The sequence below is a fragment of the Bombus terrestris genome, chromosome 11 (assembly GCF_910591885.1).
Source record: "Bombus terrestris chromosome 11, iyBomTerr1.2, whole genome shotgun sequence".
Lineage (NCBI taxonomy): Eukaryota > Metazoa > Arthropoda > Insecta > Hymenoptera > Apidae > Bombus > Bombus terrestris.
In genome coordinates this window covers 12,484,306-12,503,368 of record NC_063279.1, presented here as the reverse complement: position 1 = coordinate 12,503,368, position 19,063 = coordinate 12,484,306, and the positions used below count along the sequence as shown (strand labels likewise).

Genomic DNA, 19,063 nt, shown 5'->3' with positions numbered 1-19,063 from the left:
AAAGAATTATACGTTTTATACAGTATTAAATAGGACAATCAGATTTGTGCCAATACCTTTGCTCATCATTGTATACTCCTGTGTAATTCGCATAAAATTTGCTTACAATATACAATAATATCAACAATTAATATATTTTACCATTTTACAGAAATTTATTGCATGTCATGAGAAATATTAAGTTCAAACTGCACGCGCAATTCCCATTCGTCATACACTTATGTCCAAATGTGAATCGGTTCAGAGGCTCACCAATTAGCGACGTTCGTGTGAGTTCGTAAGTATTCGAGTGATCACGGATTTAAACCACGCCCATCGCTGCTGGCCAGAGAGGGAAGCTGGTAATTCACTCTGCGAAGGAGCAATATGAGCGTTTGTTTCTTGAGAATACGCGCGACGTGACGAAATTCCACAGTCGTAAAATCGCGTGTCGGAAGTGTCATCGGATCGCGCGTCGTTCGCGGATTCAGTGAGTGATACAGTGTCGTGATTGGTTTCGTTCCGTCCAGGGGCATACGGTTTTTGGTTAGTTTTCCAAGGCCCGAAAAGATATCGCCGCTCGTCGGTTCATTTGCCTCGAGGAATTGCCTTCGGTGAGTAAGAACACGGCACGTATTTGGAATGTGCGCGTGTTTCGTTAAGGTTTTTTCTGTCTGTCAAATCGTCGCACATATTGCCGACAGATTGTGCATGCATTGTCGTCAATGAACTCACATGTCGCTTCTTGTACATGATTAAGGTTACGTATGTGTGTGTATGTATCCATGCAATTCTCTATAATTTGATCAAAAATTTGCAAAATAAATTCTGCTGAATTGACCATCCCTTTCTGAACAACCCTCTTCCGAGATAAAACACTAAACACTGAAATAAAATGCATTCTTTCTTCTATATAATTTCATATGTATATACATACCATGCGGTTTATCTATATGTGGTAGAATTTTTGTAGTTTACTTGCTTTAACAGGTAGTTTCTTCTATGTATGTTGGAGAAGTGTTGTCAGTACGTAATACTTTGGTAAACAAGCGGAGATGAATTAGGTCGATAATTTTACCTTCGGTTTCCACCTGACTGCTAGATCAAATATCGAATCATAAATCACATTTATCTATTTCTACGTATTTAGAATTTTTCACTAGGAAATGTATACAGTATACAACCTATACGCCTTATCATTCGTCATTCTAATGTCCAATATTGATTTCAATCGGTCTCCTAAACTGACATGTAGTGATTTAATCAACGTTAGGTTGGGTTATAAATATAATTCTAGAACAATAACTATTTGAAAAAAATAATTAGTAATAATTCTGAAAATTTCTGGAAATTTATGTTTCTGGAAATCTTCGTGACACTTTTTTCAAATTTAATTTCACATAGGAAAGTCATATGAATATTTTGATTATGTTGCGTTAATCAAGTTTCGCATTTTTATCACAAATTTTTTCAACGTTCAGTACACATGTTTTTGTTATAAATCTTTTCTTCCTTAATGTGGTTTATAAATTAACGACAAGACAAAATTGAATGGGTGGTATTGGCGCGCTAAATTCGAACTTCAAAGAAACGACATTTCATACGTACAAACCTAACACAATACATAATTTTTACCCTGTTACATAAAAATATTCAATGATAATTCTGATAATTGGCAAATAGAAGAAATTTACTCGAACTTTGTTTGAATTAGCGTGAAATCTAATATAGTTCGTTTCGAAGAAATAGTATTGAATGTAAGTTACGTAGTGTCTATTTTACGCTGAATCAGTCAAAGAACTCGAAAGGAGCAAAATCCTCGTAGCTGCGCTGTTTGAATGTTGTATAAATTGGCGGCTATCCAAGTTTCCGTACTCTCACCACGTTCTCGGTCTCGGGGTCCACGCTATCACATTCCTTACTGGTATATGTACGTGCTGTCTTTCCGCATGATTTTGTGCAAACTACTTTTATCGACTGATACATAATGTAATAATACTGCAGTGTTATTTGTAAATACATACGAATGGCCTTAGGTTAGATTAAGCATTGAGCAGCTTTTCTGAAACGATTTGTATTTAAGAATGGAATTATAAATTTTACTTAATTATGCTAATAACATAGACGGATATATTTAGAATGTTAATCAAGTTGCCTCAGTTTCAAAATACAATCGTTGATGTGATCGCAATGTTATATCATTTCTTCATTGATCGAATTAGTCGGCCTAACAATGACCGTTTTTCATAATAGCATGATACCTTACAACACGCATTCATTTTTAAAGTTCAACGATTATCTTTACAGTTGAGTATACGTGATTACTTTGCACGTAATATACAAATAAATTCAATAGTAATAAATAAATTTTTAATTCCGATTAAAAATACGATTAAAAATCAGTAATAATAAATCATACGATTTAAAATCAGTAATAATAAATAGATCATAAAATCTCTAAATGGATGACAATTTTTATTTTAAATATAAAATTAATTACTCTTGTTGAATGAAAATACATGTAATATTGCAAGGTTAGAGTATTTAGAGATTAGAAATTTGAAAGCAATGTTTATCGCGAACATGAAAGTGAATATCAAGTGAGAGAAGCAGTCGCTGTGGTTTATTCGCGGTAGTAATAGTAATCCTGGAAATAAGTCAGAGACGCGTAGATGTATCGTCGTAAATCACGGTACTACTTACTATCAAAAGATAGGACGCATTAATTATTCACGGAACTACGTTCGATACTATGTTAAATAACTACGTATTTTAAAAATATTAAAGTCATAGAAATGTGATTTTATCTAAATTATAATTATTTTTCAACTATTTTTGTTAGTTTCATATATGCAATCTTTATTAAAAAAAAAAAAAAAAAAAAAAAAAATAGTACTGCTTTTCAAAATATACGTATTATTCAAAATTATTAAGAATTTAAAATAACAAATAAATGTTTGGAAATGTTTGGAGTCGACGTATGTGTCCTGAACTTTTTCCATCTCATTTACCTGTTCCTCGCGTAACTTAGAAAGCCCACCTGTTGAAATCGACCTTCTCTCCGTAGCTAACTATAAAACCCATAAAAAGTGAAAATCTAACGTATAAAGCTTATTGGATTCTTGCATGCTTCTTTAAACAGAAATCAAACAATATCAAAAACGTGCAACGTGAAAGTCTCATACGAACTTCTAAAGTATTTCACGCGCTTCATAAGCTTTCTTTTACTTTCTTTACATATTTAGAATTCACTCTCGTCATATACGAAATTATACTTGCAAACACTTACAATTCTGAATATAAAATTTAATAAAAAGAACTGCAGATAACGATTTAATGAGATCTAACGATTTAATGAGAAGTTACAAGAAAAGTAAAATAATTTTGATTGTAGAAGCTCATAAAAAAATTTAGATAAAATATTCAAGGAGAAGTTACAGGCTGAAAATCTTTAAACGATGACTTAGGCAGAAAGTTATTTACAAGATAACAATTTTATCAGTTTGCGTCGCATGAAAGCGAAAAAAATACTTCAACTACTAAAACGATTAAACTCACGTACATATACATTCATGTGTTTTCTCTGATCCTATCATATTTGTGCATATATATATATATACACACACATATATATATGTATATGTACATGTATATATGTGTATATATATATATATATGCACAAATATGATAAGATCAGGTATATACACACATATATATAGATTATTATAAAACATTTCTATATGCAAAATATTATTCATATGACGATTTCAATAAAATTTATCAATGATATTCCAATAATATTCATTGCTATTGGCGCACATATTGCTTCGACTCGAATAATTTCAACTTCGTATTTTATAAAAATCAATATTAAGTAGAAACAGAAACTTCTGAACGAAAATGTAGCAATTTCATTTTTCATTAATAAATTTTCCATTAATTGATATTTCCATAATCCATTGTTTCTTTATTCGATACTATGATAATTGTGATTTTATTGTACTCCGAAATCTAAAAAAGGACAAAGAAACAATGAGAACAGCTTTAAACCGAATTTGATTCTTCGTTCGCGTGACACAAATTTCGGGACACCTTGTACACGATCGGATCACGTAACTCGCATTAACCGTACGAAAGGACGTTACGTGAGTAATGTTGAGCACGACCGCGAATAGAACGTCCGATGGCATGCGAAGTCTTTAATGTTAGCGTCACCCCTAATTCCACTAGAATTCCATCTTTTACCATCGATCGCGCCGCCATCATTTGCCCAAGGGAAAAGTTACAAACAGCACAGCAATTACGCACTATATAAGAAAATCTTTCTCTTCTTCTTCTTTTTCTCATAGAGTGCACAGTTCTCTTTCGTAAGCGAGGAAAGATCGTTGTCGATGTTGGAAAGTGAAAAGCGGACCCACTGTTACGATCAAATTTTAACTCGCCAAGAACTCGATCGCACGCTGTCCCGCATACAATTATGCGGGACATGTGATCATCTCGTGATGAGATTATTAAGCGCTGCTATTGAGGAAATTGTTGTAGAGAAAGATAAATAAATAAATGCGGAAGAAACCTCTTACTAATAGAGAATTTCTAACAAACTTAATATTTACGATTACAGCAATCGTTAAAGATTTAGTAGTTTAAGAAAGGAATACTGAATAGAATTTAAAGCTATGGCAAATGTATTCGTAGCACTAGTACATTGCACAAACTCGTACAATGAAGTAATAATTCGAAGAATGCGGAACATTTATGCGATTAGCACCTATGAAGTCATTAAATGCCAACCACCGGTCACTATTATTATTGGCTACTTTCTATTCAAAACTCCACGTTATCCGAATCATTCAGCTTCCAGAGTTCTCTGTTCATCGAGAGAAACGAAATTACTCTCGTTCTCGATCGATCGCCAGTTATTTATTTTTATCTGTGATCATATGAAAAGTGTTTGTCACTGTACAATAAAAAGGCGCAGATTTATTGCACACAGTATTTCCTTCCTCATATATGGCGCATTCATGTGTGTGTCCTACGACGAAGAAAACAGAATTCTTCCTTTTTTGTTTTTATAAGAAAGATTTTTGCGGTGTACTAATTTCAAGAGAAGAAATGAAGATTTCTTTTTATTCTTGATTTATGATATTAATTTCACTCTAAATTAAAACTCTTTGTTTCTTTTTGATACATTAAATTTGATACATTCACGGCAAAATACGCAAATTAATTAACAAGCAGTAAATTTGAAATTACTAATATCACATTGACTTCAGATGGAGTGAAATGAAACGAAAATTCTTTCTCTTCAATCAAATGTATGGGACACACGTGCACTATTTGAATTCTACTGATAAAACTTAGAATTTACTGGACCATTTGCTAGCTAGAGCCTAAACTTGAGTTTCTATAGTCCGTGCAGTTACTTAGCTTGGAATACTCGTTGGCCTACAGTTACAGTTTCCATCAATGCAAAAGTTTTCCACTGCTCTCGGTCGCAACTGCTTTTCCTAGTTTTTCATTTTAAGGATCACTGATTCCTTCAATGCCCAAATATATACGTGCACATGTGTTTGCACATGTCTGTCGAACATTACATGTGCATCCAAAATTGTCCTGGCTTTTCATATGTACATAAATTTCGGTAGAACTTTAAATATTCTATCAGAATACGTAAGAAAGAATCCATAGTAAGCGTGCGTCGGAAATGTGGAATTCATTTTCATAAGCAAATTTGACATTTCGATTGGAACGTCTGTTAAAATCGATCGAGTGTGATTAATGGTACTGGATATAGGAAATACAGTATTCACGGAGAGAAAAGTCAAGAACTAGGTCGGTCTTTCTAAACTTGTAATTTTCATTACTAATTTATCAAATAAATTATTCAAGATCACTTATTTTTCATTGATTTTCACAGCTATATTTTCTATATAACATCCGATTTATTTAAAACGAATTGGTTTCCTTCGAAAATTATTACTTCAATTTTTCAAATTTATAAGATTGTTTTTCCGGTTATTGCACTTCTATTGTAAAATATTATGTCTCTCTCTTTCATTCTGAATTCTTTTCATATAGCTTTCGTTTTGATTTCTTTCATTTAAATTTTATACTTAACGTACGTATAAATATTACCTGTCATATGCATCGAATATATTTATCCGTATTATTGATGGTCATTATTATTACCACAAATAACATACCAGTACAGTAAATCATGAATTGCGTGATGATTAAGTCACGAAGGACGAAAGTTCCTAGTCGAATTATGTTTTACCTGCATAACATAACATGATAAGAATACAAGAAACAGAAGTGATCTTGGACTTTCGTGCGACACCGTAAAGTGGTTTCAGTCAGATCGATGCAACGAAACCATAAATCTGTGGAAACGATGACACGTCTTTCTAAAGACGGTACGTGCATACCGAGGAACGAAAGTAGGTTATCCGAATGAAAACGGTGTATAGCCGTGGCTGTTCGATTTTCTCTTGCAGTTCTTCCTGTGCTAATCCATTGCACTCTCTCGAAAACGAGCGGCGTATCGAAACCGCCATCGATGTGTAAAATTGTAGCTCTTCCGTATGAGGTCCTAGTTATTCGAACCAGTAATTGGAGGATCATTTTCATAGGGTCTGAGAAAGCGTGATATCCTCTTGCTTATTTATTGTCTTAATAAAGGCTTGACTTTTTTCGCGTGACTCCTCTTTTACGTACTATATCACGAATGATTGATGTTGAAGTATCTGTTACACGTGGCTGAATTATCAAATAATTTACATAAAAGACATCAACCTCTGCTGCAAAAACTAACCGTTTCAATCTATAAAAGGAAGTCATAGAATCTTGACGATTTCATTATTGACAATCTAGTAAAAAGATGCGTAATAATTAAGAGAGAAATTTTTTAAAAGTTTGATTTTAACATATTAATAATTTAACGTATAGTTTTTAATAAAAAGATGTAATTTAACAAAATTGTAATTGTTGATAATATATCGATAACATAATAGTTAATTTACAAAATATTTTTTAATAATCTACCTGCGAATATTAGAGATACGAAATGTACTAAATGAAAAATTCATCACAGCTCAACCGTGATGGTATAGAATGTGTTAATAACAGATCGCAAGAATAAGAGCATCGTAAAATTGTGCCAAGAGAATCGATCGAAACGCAACCGTTTATTTACGGGCTTGCTTTCTGCATAGAAATTGCGATGCACGAAACAAGCCTCGAGTAGAAAGGCAAACGAACGCCAGCCTATATTAGAAGTCACGCGTGAACACCCGTCAATCAAATGCAGCATTAATCTTTTCGCTTAATAATTAATTATTTTCAAGTTGATACGTGAATGAAATTAACGGATCATTTATAAGAATTATCTCGATCTGAGAATTTTGCAGGATATTGAAAACTTTATAACACGGTAATTTAGACTGAATTCATTTTATTATAATTTTCGAATTGTTTCTTTTTGCTTTTACCATTTGGAGCTGCTGATTCATTGACAATTTCCCTTAAAATTGGACAGAGAGTCCAGAAATACGATAAACCCTTCCATCTTTGTTTCTATCTAATTTCTACAATCTCATTTATAGTTAATCACTTCATCGCTTCAACATTTCATTCACTTGTCCTCTACTATCTAACTTCTAGTATCAATCTAGTATCGAATTAATTGGTCTATTCTGTATATATCACGAGCGAAATGTCAATTTAGTAGTTGCATCAATATGTAACACACTAATTACACAGATATATAATTACGTTGCACCCTAGATCAAGATATATTTTATGTATTCGTTTGTGGTTAATTAAACGAATGATTTAATTGATACAAGAGCAGGGACCTTAATAGGATTTAAGCAGTCGAAAATCATCGATGTCGTAATAGCCACTTCTCGAAGATACTTAACCAGAGTTCGCCAGAAAATATTCTGCCTCATCAGCGACATCGCGTGCATGATTTAATATTGATGAGGAAGTGGATGCTGTACCTTCGTATTTCGCTTCCACATTTTCATTTTCATTCGCCATTATTTCCTTCCAATTCGATTCTTCTGATCTTTGCTGTTCGTATCGTATTTATATTATTATATTTGTACGAATTGCACAGTTGCATATTGCAATGAAACATAAAAATATACGAAATGTTTTATTTAACTTAGATTCGTTAATATCGTACGAGGATATTGTTTCTGCTTTTCTTCTTACGTTGTATAGGATAATTTTTACTTTAATTTTAGTTTCTTTTTCGTTGCTCTAGTGTCAATGTCGATACAAAATGAAGATATATGAATAATTTAACATTTAGTTTCAATGTTTAATTCAAGGAACAAATAATGTTTTCACTCAAGTATCACTTATATCAATTTTCTCGTTTTTCTCGTTCATCGCTATTAATTGCTGTAATAGTAATAATATCTTATACTGTTTCCGTTATACAAATTATGATATTCCGTATACAAATGATGATGGCGAATAATCGATGTCACGATTATTTTGAAGAAACTTCCTTTCAATCTTGATATTTCAAACTTTCTCGGTTGTCGAATTCAAAGGCCAACGTATCATACGTAATTTGACAGACAAGGAATTATTCATTCACGTTTGCCTATTCATCGCAGATAATGAAAATTCTGTCACTTATCCTTGAATCAAATACTCGTTAATGTATTTTAGGTTTAATTAAAGACAAAACCTTGGATTGCATAGATAAAACTTGAAGGCAATATTACGCATAGAAATGAGACAGAAACAAAAAATTAAGTAACACATTATGAAGACATGAATATTTATTTGTTATTTCTATGAAATTCTTCATCTTTGAATTCCACTCACGAACTTAATGAAATTTTATGTGATTTTTGAGGACAAGCGTAAACAGTAAAACATGAAATCGAAGGAAAGGAAGAAACTACTTAGAAGATACACGCATCAGTGATTTCCTTCTGAGAATCGCATTTGTTGATGTATCATAAATATCTCGATTATTTCCATAATACCGTATCTGGATGATAAAGGAGAAATTAGTAGAATTTAATATATATATATATATATATATATATATATATATATATATATATCGATAATTACGCTCGAAGCTTTAAGTTTCCTCAGCAAAATGTAGCAAATTAATAGAACATTGCAGAAACCAGTGGCTGGAGACAGAATTCCATATAAAATTCTACTTATTAAGTGGCGAGCATGTTTCTTGAGAAAATATGTCAGGGAGAAAAATTTCTTGAAAAATAATATTAATATAATATAGTGCATAATATATTATATTAACGTTAATACATATGCTCTTGAATACATGTATTATAGAATTAGAATGAAACGAGAATTGACTACAATATTTCAATAAAATATATTACATCTGACACGATATAGCGTCACGCGATTGTATATACATCAGCTGATTTAAGATCGTCAAGTCATAAATATTTCATGTGCTAATTTCTTAAACATGATCTTCCAGAGAAAAGGTCAGAGTATAACAAATTCAACACGAATACCATTTTTCTTTAATTCAATATTCTCACGTAATTATTTCTACCAAAATACTTACTTATTACACGAAATATGTTAACAGTCCATTTTAATTGTATTATTCCTCCGAGTATTAAGCTCTTCTGAATCCTGAATGAAAGTAGATCATTAAACGATGAACTTGTAATTTATCAATTTATTCATATCGTTAGTTACTATTTATTAATAGAATAAATTGTTGAACAAAAGACTTTGATTTTATGTCTGACAAAATATTACTTATTCTACTTATTCGTTCGTACTTTATTTCTGGGCGCACTTGCACTATAATTTACCAACTAATAATATTAACGATTAACGAAGTGATAACAAATTTGTAGCTGTACATATTTACCCCAAAATTTTTCATTCGTATCCTGCTATCCAATTTGCACAAAAAATCACATCAATCTTATTACATATACATAATTATCAAATAATAAGTTGCAATTAAATTACTGCAATTACTGCAAAGTAAAACGGTAAAAAGAGGATCAGATACTTACCACCAGTATTATACATTCAATTTCTCTTTCCATATTAATTAATCGGCACATTTTTAACAATCAGGCAATCCTGTTTCTGAGGATTAACGAGGATAATAATTAATACACAGGTTGGAAATCACGCGTCTCTTTTGTTTTTAGCGTTTTTGCCCATTCCATCATATGAGATATGCTCTCATTTATTCCAGTGTTTTGTGCTTCGTTGCACTCGATGGATTATTATGCAGCCACTTTTACGACCCGTACAAATTCCATTACGTTCGCCACCGGTCTCCATAAATTCATTGCTATTACGGGTCGAGGGTTCAAAAACAATTCAACATCCATGTAAGAACAATACATAAATATATACAGCGACGAATAAAAATATTTTGATCATAGAAAACCAGCTTTCTTTTTCTAAAATTTTCTATAAATTTATAAAAAAAATATACAATTGTTAAATGTTGTACTTAATTCTTTGAAATTATTTTTACATATATTTCTTATTTAAAATTGATATTTAATCTATCACGACATGTCGTGGTTGTAACGTGGATTTTATTGTGTAAAACGGTAGTGCAAAACATTTATTCGAAATAACATATATAAAAAATTACAATCTCCAATACTTTTTGTTCCTTTTATAATTAGTACATCGGTTCTGGGATCATTATTTTTTGGTGCTACATTAGTTCCGAATTTGTGTTTATATTTCTATTCGTTGCTATACTAAATAGAAATACACTTCTAAAAAAATGTACTCGTGATTAAATAATAAACAATACAAAAAATTCGTACGCGTGAGTCTATCAAAAGAAGTCGAAATAGTATAAAGACTAGCCATGCTAACGTAAAAGTTAACGACGCGTATATCCGTGAAAATCGAATATGGAAGACGATACAGTCGCGGTATTAAGCGTTAAATATAATTAATATCTGTCTGATGAACGTTCAAAACCGCTAAAGAAGAAACGCTGAGCCATTGTCAAGATTATGCAATTTATTTCGATTGTAACTCTATCGACCGAGGTATCAATAATCATGCTTCAGCCCAGTGGCTGCAAATGTTTGTCGTAAGACAGAACAGTGTAAATGAATTTATCATCACGTTCAATACGGTATCACCTATTAACAATAAGGAAATGAATATAAACGAACTCGCGTTCATAAGTATTAGAAAATGTTTTGGGTTTATATAAGATGCGATAATTCGTTTAAATCATCAAGCAAATTATAGTAAAAACTATCTATGAGAATATAAATTAAGAATGATACATGTTGCATACACGATCCCCTAATCTAGTTTGAAAAGTTTTGTACGAATTAAATGCAAAACTCAGAGATGTTTCGCAATTCTACTTAAAATCTCAAGTGAAATTTAGAATCTCATTGAGAATCACATGTATCATAGAAAATTGAATAGCACCAGTGTTAAAATTGGTTAAAGCAACGATCGTGACACATAGTGGATATAAGCAACTAGGAATTTAACGTCACTATACATAAAGATGAGACTTTTAGTGTTACGTTGAATACATAAATTCTTTATCTTCTTTCATTTATCTTTGCGTAATTTTCAAATCTAATAATAATTGTTAAAGATTTTGATAAATTTCTAACCATTTCTGACATTAACCCCATCCTGTGTAAGTATCCTAATGCTTAGGAACGATAGCGTACGTACAATTTACCATTGGCGGCAGTGGCCGGAAGAACCACTATGAAAACATCATAAGAAACTCAAGAAACAGCAGATGAGGTGAGAGATCTAACAGCGATCATGCAGTATGCGCGTTGTGGAAACATTTCGCCACGGAGGAACTTTTCTGACTTAACGGGTTCTCTCTTTTCACCTTCGACCTTCCGAACGCCTTCGGCAGCTTCTATCTTTCTAGTCTTGTAGTCTTGTGCTGGCTGCCGGTGAACTTGTCCCAAATTCCGTCGAGTACACCAGCCACGATCCTTGATCTTTTGTGAGCCGTAATTAACTCTCTGTCGATCCATTTCCGCGCACGATCTTCCGTAGAAAAGATCTATTACAGTGCTCAGAAGTGAGTCGTTACACGGTTCGACAAACTTGAGACTCGCAACAGAAGAAGAAAATTGCTTCAAGTTGGATTTAGATGAGTATTTAACGTTTTGTTTGATGTGGTTGGTAATTGATGGAAAAAGATTTTAACGAATTTGTGTAAACGTTTAGGAAGGATTTATCAAGCTTTAGATTTCAATTTCTTGAAAGTTGCGTTGTCAAAGAATGGTAAGAATTCTTCTATGTATATCTCCTAAAATTGTTTAATTCTTGTTGATGACAAGATACGTTCCAAGGTAATTTTTAGAAAGGCTGGTAGCTTATTATAGTTTCTCCGAGATTATGTGAATTCGCTATAAATGAAACTACATATATTCTATTTCTTAAATTATGGTTAATCTACGTTTCCTTTTAATTTTAATAAAAAGAGAGAAATTCTGTTTGTATTGTTAATAAATTGAAAAATAAACCAGCCTTTAACGTAGAAAATCATATTTCATTGTTAATAACGCAAACTCATTCAGTTTGTTGAGAACGACACATCTTCCTCGCAATAAGACAAGTTTTCGTATGTAGGAAGATGAATTCGAGTCATTATATATACATATATACATACATACATATATGCATAGAACCGCCCGAGTACCGTTTCCACAGTATTGTAAATTGTAAATGAGTCTCGCGACTTGCTCCGCGTTAATGCTGAAGCTCGAACGCGATTCAAGGCTAAGTTACTTAAAGTTTTAAAAATATTTTCAATGATAACGCTACTTATACTTATTACAGACGTGAACTAATCATACTCAAATAGATTATTATCCGCTAACTTCGTTATCTGTTTTACGAAATGAACGTTGTTCTACAAAGTTCTGAAGAAACATTCATTTGAAGAAATAAAATATTTGCGGAAAGTATAAGTATATACACGGTGTAAAGTATTCGTAAAACTGTTAGCCTCGGACTTTCCTCCAACGTGCAATGTTTTTCGATTAGATTCCATCGTCTCGAGCCCATCCGGCCAAGGAAATCACTTTTCTTAGCTATAAAAGAAAATACAGAATGGTTGCTTCATATTGGATTCGTTAATATCTTTTTTTAGCTCAAAAGAAGAAATGTTCTTGCAGAGAATTATGCACTTACATATATGGCTTCGCAAAAATTTTATCATAAAATTTTTACGTTATCAATTTATTGGAAATTTGTTCAAGAAAAGAGTATATTTGGATAAATGTAAGAAATTCTTCCTTGTGGATATTTTTTATTTGTCGTGGATGTTGCATTATTTATCTTATTAATGAAACTGCAAATATAGTATAAAGTAGATAATGAAATAATGGAATAAAATGCTACATTAAAAGTACCTTATGAAGAATGTAGATTTATGTAAGCAATGTTATAACGAAATTCCACGGTAGCTATGAAAAGTCTTTGAACGAGAAGAAACGATGGCTTTTTTTGCTTGGAACTGGCGCCGTTCTAACAATTTGTGCGACCTACATTACAACTGTTACGTAAGGGTATAGGTACGTATTATTATCAGTTCACGCGAAGAATGCTTCCTGATAGAGTACACACTGTAATACCCTTATCAATCGATACAGTGGCTTAAAAATATTCACTACTAAAACCTCTAATTTGATAAATGGGTCCTTTTTGTCATTGTTTTGAAATTTGGAACATTGGCGAATAAGGTAGACAAACATTACTAATTTGTTTCGAAGTTAAATCGGATAAAATAATTGATTCCGCGATGTAGTTGGATGTACAAAGAATTGAATTAGCTAAAAAACTATTGAAGTTTAATTTCCTATTTCTATTGTTACTCTGCCAATAATAATGTAATTATAATAATTAAACATTTTTTATAATTTAAAACTCTTCATAGAAATTAAAAATTCTTCAATTTAAACGAAGAAAAACCTTATCATTTAGATCTTACTATCTGTATTAAAAATCTTATAGATAAAGAAATCTAAGATTTTTAACACATAAGTTATGTAAATAATTCATAGAGTTAAATTTGTATTATTCATCCCATTTACAAAATTATAAAATTATTAGATTTACTAATAAATAATAATAAAACTCCATATAGCACTTTTCGTATAGGTATTGTTGGTCTTTTGTAAAAGGTTGAATGTAGAAGGTAAAATTTTTCCGCGACACGGAAACGGATCGATCAACGGGGGGAGAGAACGAGCGTCAAAGCCAGAGGAACAATGTAGGAATGCGATCAAATGCGCACCCTTATCAAGAGGTTCTCCTCATTTCGCGACGTCGTATTTCGAGAGGTGACCTTAGGGAAAAATCGATGCCAGCCACCGTATCTACACTTTTGTAGGACACGAAGCTACCGACCGATTCGATTCTCTATGAAGAACGATTCTCTTTCCATTATTGTACTCTCTATTCTTACTTATGCATTTGTTGCGATGAAAGAATGGTATCTTTAGGTCCTGAGACGTACACAGGTTCGCGAAAGCATTCAAACATTCGTAGATATGTTTTTAGGAATATGTTACCTCTATTATTCAATAGATATCTAATAAAAGTGTTTTGCAACAAGGGTATTTTTATATAGAATTAAAATATTCAGATATTTATATATAAAAAGGAAATTTCGTTATTGATGTAGAAAATTTATTTAGTGTTGCTTAATTACTAAGTATCGAGTTAAAAATGTAATTAATATGTAAATTATTTTATCATTTATTTGAAATGCATAATGCAGAAATAGCGTTTTATTATATTACATATGACGTAAATTTTACATAGAAGAATTCTATTTTTCGCTTGCAAAGAGGTGAATATCTTTTAAAATGTCTATCTTGTCATTAGATCTCCATAAGAATTTTTATAAAATTTAGAAGAGAATACATTGATAATTACTGATAATACTTCAGATATTTGCTATATTAATCTTCTAAACTTTTTCTATACTCTGTGATTTGAAATCCTATGTAGCATGTATTATAACTTCCCTAAAATTGCAAAAGTGTAACTTTATACATTGTATCATTATTGACTTTGAAGAATTTTTGTTTGATTTCATTACTAAAAAAAGATATATCTTTCGTGAGATATAGATAAACGATAATAGATTATTTCTTTATCTAAAATTCTTTTTCAAATGTGGAACTCATGATTTCCTATCAGTTTGGGTAATAAAAATTACAGTTACTGAGAGTGGAATAATGAAACTGTCGATCATCGAAAACATGAATTATATAAAAAATGTCCATCAAATTTAAGTTATTTACACATGTATATACGACAACTTTGCTAAAAGAAATTATAGAACACTATATAAAGAAATTATTAAGAAATTATTCATATATATGAATTATATGCATTATTATATACGATACAGTAAAGTTATTTAAGTCAGTAGAATATTTGTCAGTAGAATAATTTATCAAATAACTGCAACGAATTACAGAGAACGAACGATAATGAATAAAAATGCAATAATCGCATCGATCATATTAATTCATCGTTATCAAAACCTATTCGATTATCAACAGTAAACAAACTAATTAGATTCGATCTATTCTTACTGAAATTAAAGTTCTCAGCGTGATACAAAGACCTGAGTCATTGAATGACTCTACCAACGTGGAGAGAAGATATTGACGTACGAGGCGCGCATAATAATGAGCAATCAAAAGATAGCAGAGACCAGAGGCTGTCAGATAGATAGATTCACATGTATAGTGCATAGTTGGCTCTCTCGAAAGTGAACTCGTCACGGCGACCTCCTTTAAATCGTAGACAGAACTTTCGTCTGAATAATTTCTCCGTGTATACATTGAAAACTTTTCACGTGTTATTCTCACTCGCGTTCACTCTCACGATTGACGCGTTGAATCGATGATGACGATGGTGGCCTGTGCTTTTTCGATTTTATATTCGCACCTAACACGATACGTACATTGCCGTTCATAAATATCAGAACACCTTTTCCTTTCGTATAAGATAATTCGTTTACAGCTTGAACTATCAAGCAGAAGGTTAATCCAAAGCGATTTTACATTCGTGCATGCTAAAATTGATAAAAACTATTTGTAGAAGTAATTCCATGATTTTCAATACTCGATATAAACATTCAATATAGATTATAGCAGATAATATAAATTATTTGTGTATATGTATAAGTAAAAAATATGTTATAAATCATAAACTTTAATTTATCATATTATATTAGTATAAATCATTTTCATGGACATTTTGGTGTTCTTTCATTTGTTCGATTTAAAATGCAAAGTAAAAGTTTACAGAAATCTCTGTTTTCAACCAAATACAAGGTACGTTCTTTCTTAACAGATGAAATTAATTACCTCGAAAGTGAATTTAAAGCAAAGGTCGCACACCTACTGTACGAATGACCATGACTTTCGACCTGAAAATCAGTAGGAGTGCGTTCACCCTGATTCGATTCATTGACGCCTTTCTAAGCGGTCTGACATTCCAGCCGCGTACAACTCGATTCGCTCGAATCTAGATTGCGTTTCCATCGTGTTGTGCGTATCTCTCTCTGCTTTCATCTGAAAAATTTGCGCTACATTAGTGTGAGAATGTCATGTTGATCTACTATTAAACAGATTATTACTAAAAAGGTAATTTAGCATTTGACTTCCAGTTATCCAGTAACTTCTTAAGTTATTTTAAAGTAAACATTTTTTATTATTTGCTTCTTATTTTTAATTACAGTTATATACATGTTATCGTAGTATAGTCTAACGTTTCAAATGGAATAATAATTCTTAAAGGTCTTAATTTTTTAGTGATTTATTCGAGTTTTCGTAAGTGTTTCGAATATTTCTTTTTTATTTATTTATTATTATCCATACCTCTTTCTGCTTTGGATGATTTCCGATTATTCGTTGCATTAAACTTAAGTTAGGTCGTAAGTGTTTTGATACTTATGAATAGGATTGCATGTTAGTTGAAGATGTGTAGTTAAAGCTCATTAAAGCCTTTCATAGCTCCTGTTGGGATGTTGATATATCGGAAGCTTGGAGGGGATAGATATTAGATTCGTTGATAATTCTATGACGACATGAAATAAAGACAGCCTTAAGAGATACAACTATGTTATCTCGGCTGAATTATTACGCATTAAAGGAACGCGATATGACCAGATAATGTATAGATCGATTAAAGTTCTTCAATATCGAAAACACGAGGTTCTCCAATCCATAAGATTCTTAATTAACCAAAAAGTACTCCAATAACTGATTTATTGGAAATTGAACATGATGTCAAAATAGATTGTGGGACGATTTAATTGTTCATTGTTTAGATACTAGTTAATTACGATGATTTTGAAGATCGTCGAGTTTAATTGAAACATAAATAAGTAGCTCGAGATTCTTGTATCGAATATGTATTTTAAGTGAAAAAAATCGATAAAAGAAATATATTTTGTTAATGTATTTTAGGATTGGTAGGAAGAGCTGAAAGAATTTTATACGTTAATTACAAATCGAAAGAAATTTGCTAATTAGGCAGATTCACGAATCGCGAACGAAAATCAATAACACGCGATATCACATGCACAGTTGCATTGACAGTGCCTTCTAAGTACAATGTGTCCTCGATACATTTCTATTATCCACAAGGTCTCGTGTTCCCAATTAGACTTGAATAAAGAACAGCGTAAAAACGGACGACCGACAAGGCAATTGACAAATCAGGATACACTTTGACATTACACATTAAAATAGAAATTACTTGCGTGTTCCTGTCATAAATCTAAAATCTTCTTTAAAATTATTTGGAACCAAATAGAATTCTAATGTAATACTTACAAACGAGAATGTATATGACTTATTCTGGCTAGGAAAGTAAAATTTCTGCTGGTGGTTCTGATCCGATGGCCAGCGACTGTTTTAAGTATTTTATTAAATAATAACACAATGCATCGAACAAAATTACAGTTCTTTATAAAGGAACAATTGCAGGAGAAAGATTTCGTAACCCTTCCCTCTAGAATTTGAAATTCAAGTCTCTTTGATCATCAATCATTATACTAAATCATAGTGATTCGTTGCTCAAAAGGCTTGTATCATTTTCAGTGAATGTGAAATGCTGTTTGCTAAGATTATCGTTAGGATACTGTGGTAATCCAGATGTAAATTTTGTAAGCACGAAGGCGGAATCGATTATGTAACATGTACAGTATGGGGAATTATGGTGTGTATATCAGCTGATGGTCGACCCAAATTTTCGAATTCCAATCTCGGTATTCCGAACGGATGATTTGGTTCTGCTGCTCTGAATATTCCCAGGAATACTTGAGACGTACTGTAAATAATTTTTCGCTCGAATAAACTGCACGAAATGAGTAGCTTATCGTTCAGTAAAACGATGCTCTTGTCGAGTTATTTATAAAAATTATTTATAAAAATATGTTTATTATTATTAATATATAAATATAGAACTTTTAATATATATATGCAGCTTCTTTTATGAGTAAATTTACAACAAACAACTATGTACCGTTTTCATCAATGAGAATGTTATAATAATTTTTATAATTAACTCTTTTAAGGCTCAAATCTTATTGAGCTGTAGAGAAAATTTTATTAATTACAATAGAAATATATGATGTTTTTGTAAAGAAGATGATACATTAAAATTAGCTCTACTTTCAATCAAAAGAAATACACTTGTCGTATAGTTAGATAATAACTTGTTATAATGCGATGAGTGAAAGGATTGAATCTTTTCCGACTATAATTGTATTAAGAAAGGTATATTTTAATATTGACAAATGAACTTTTTAACAATAGAACGGTGATTAAATACATTTCGCGTTATAAGCTAAATATATTAAATAATATAATTCTCGCTTTATTTCTTATGAGGAAAATATAGAACTAACAGTGGAAAAGGTAGAAAATAAACGTGTTTTATACATAATTCACAGGATGATACGAAAGACTATTTCATCGCAATGACGTCAAAAGTTATTCCGGGGTAAGCGTAAAAGAATATTTCAAGTAACCAGACGAACTGACAATAGTAC

General features: G+C 31.6%; 1 protein-coding gene across 4 annotated transcripts in view; it reads left to right on the top strand.

Moving 5' to 3' along the window:
- The first annotated feature begins 330 nt into the window (after nucleotides 1-330).
- The window catches only part of LOC100643584 (protein kinase C and casein kinase substrate in neurons protein 1), a 58,390-nt gene continuing 39,657 nt past the window's right edge, over nucleotides 331-19,063 (top strand). For 2 of the 4 annotated variants that reach the window (XM_048410154.1, XM_012313567.2), the window contains exon 1: nucleotides 331-593. The gene's annotated coding sequence lies outside the window, so the exon portion shown is untranslated. The remainder of the gene's footprint in view (nucleotides 594-19,063) is intronic. The other 2 variants (XM_048410155.1, XM_048410156.1) reach the window with 1 other exon arrangement.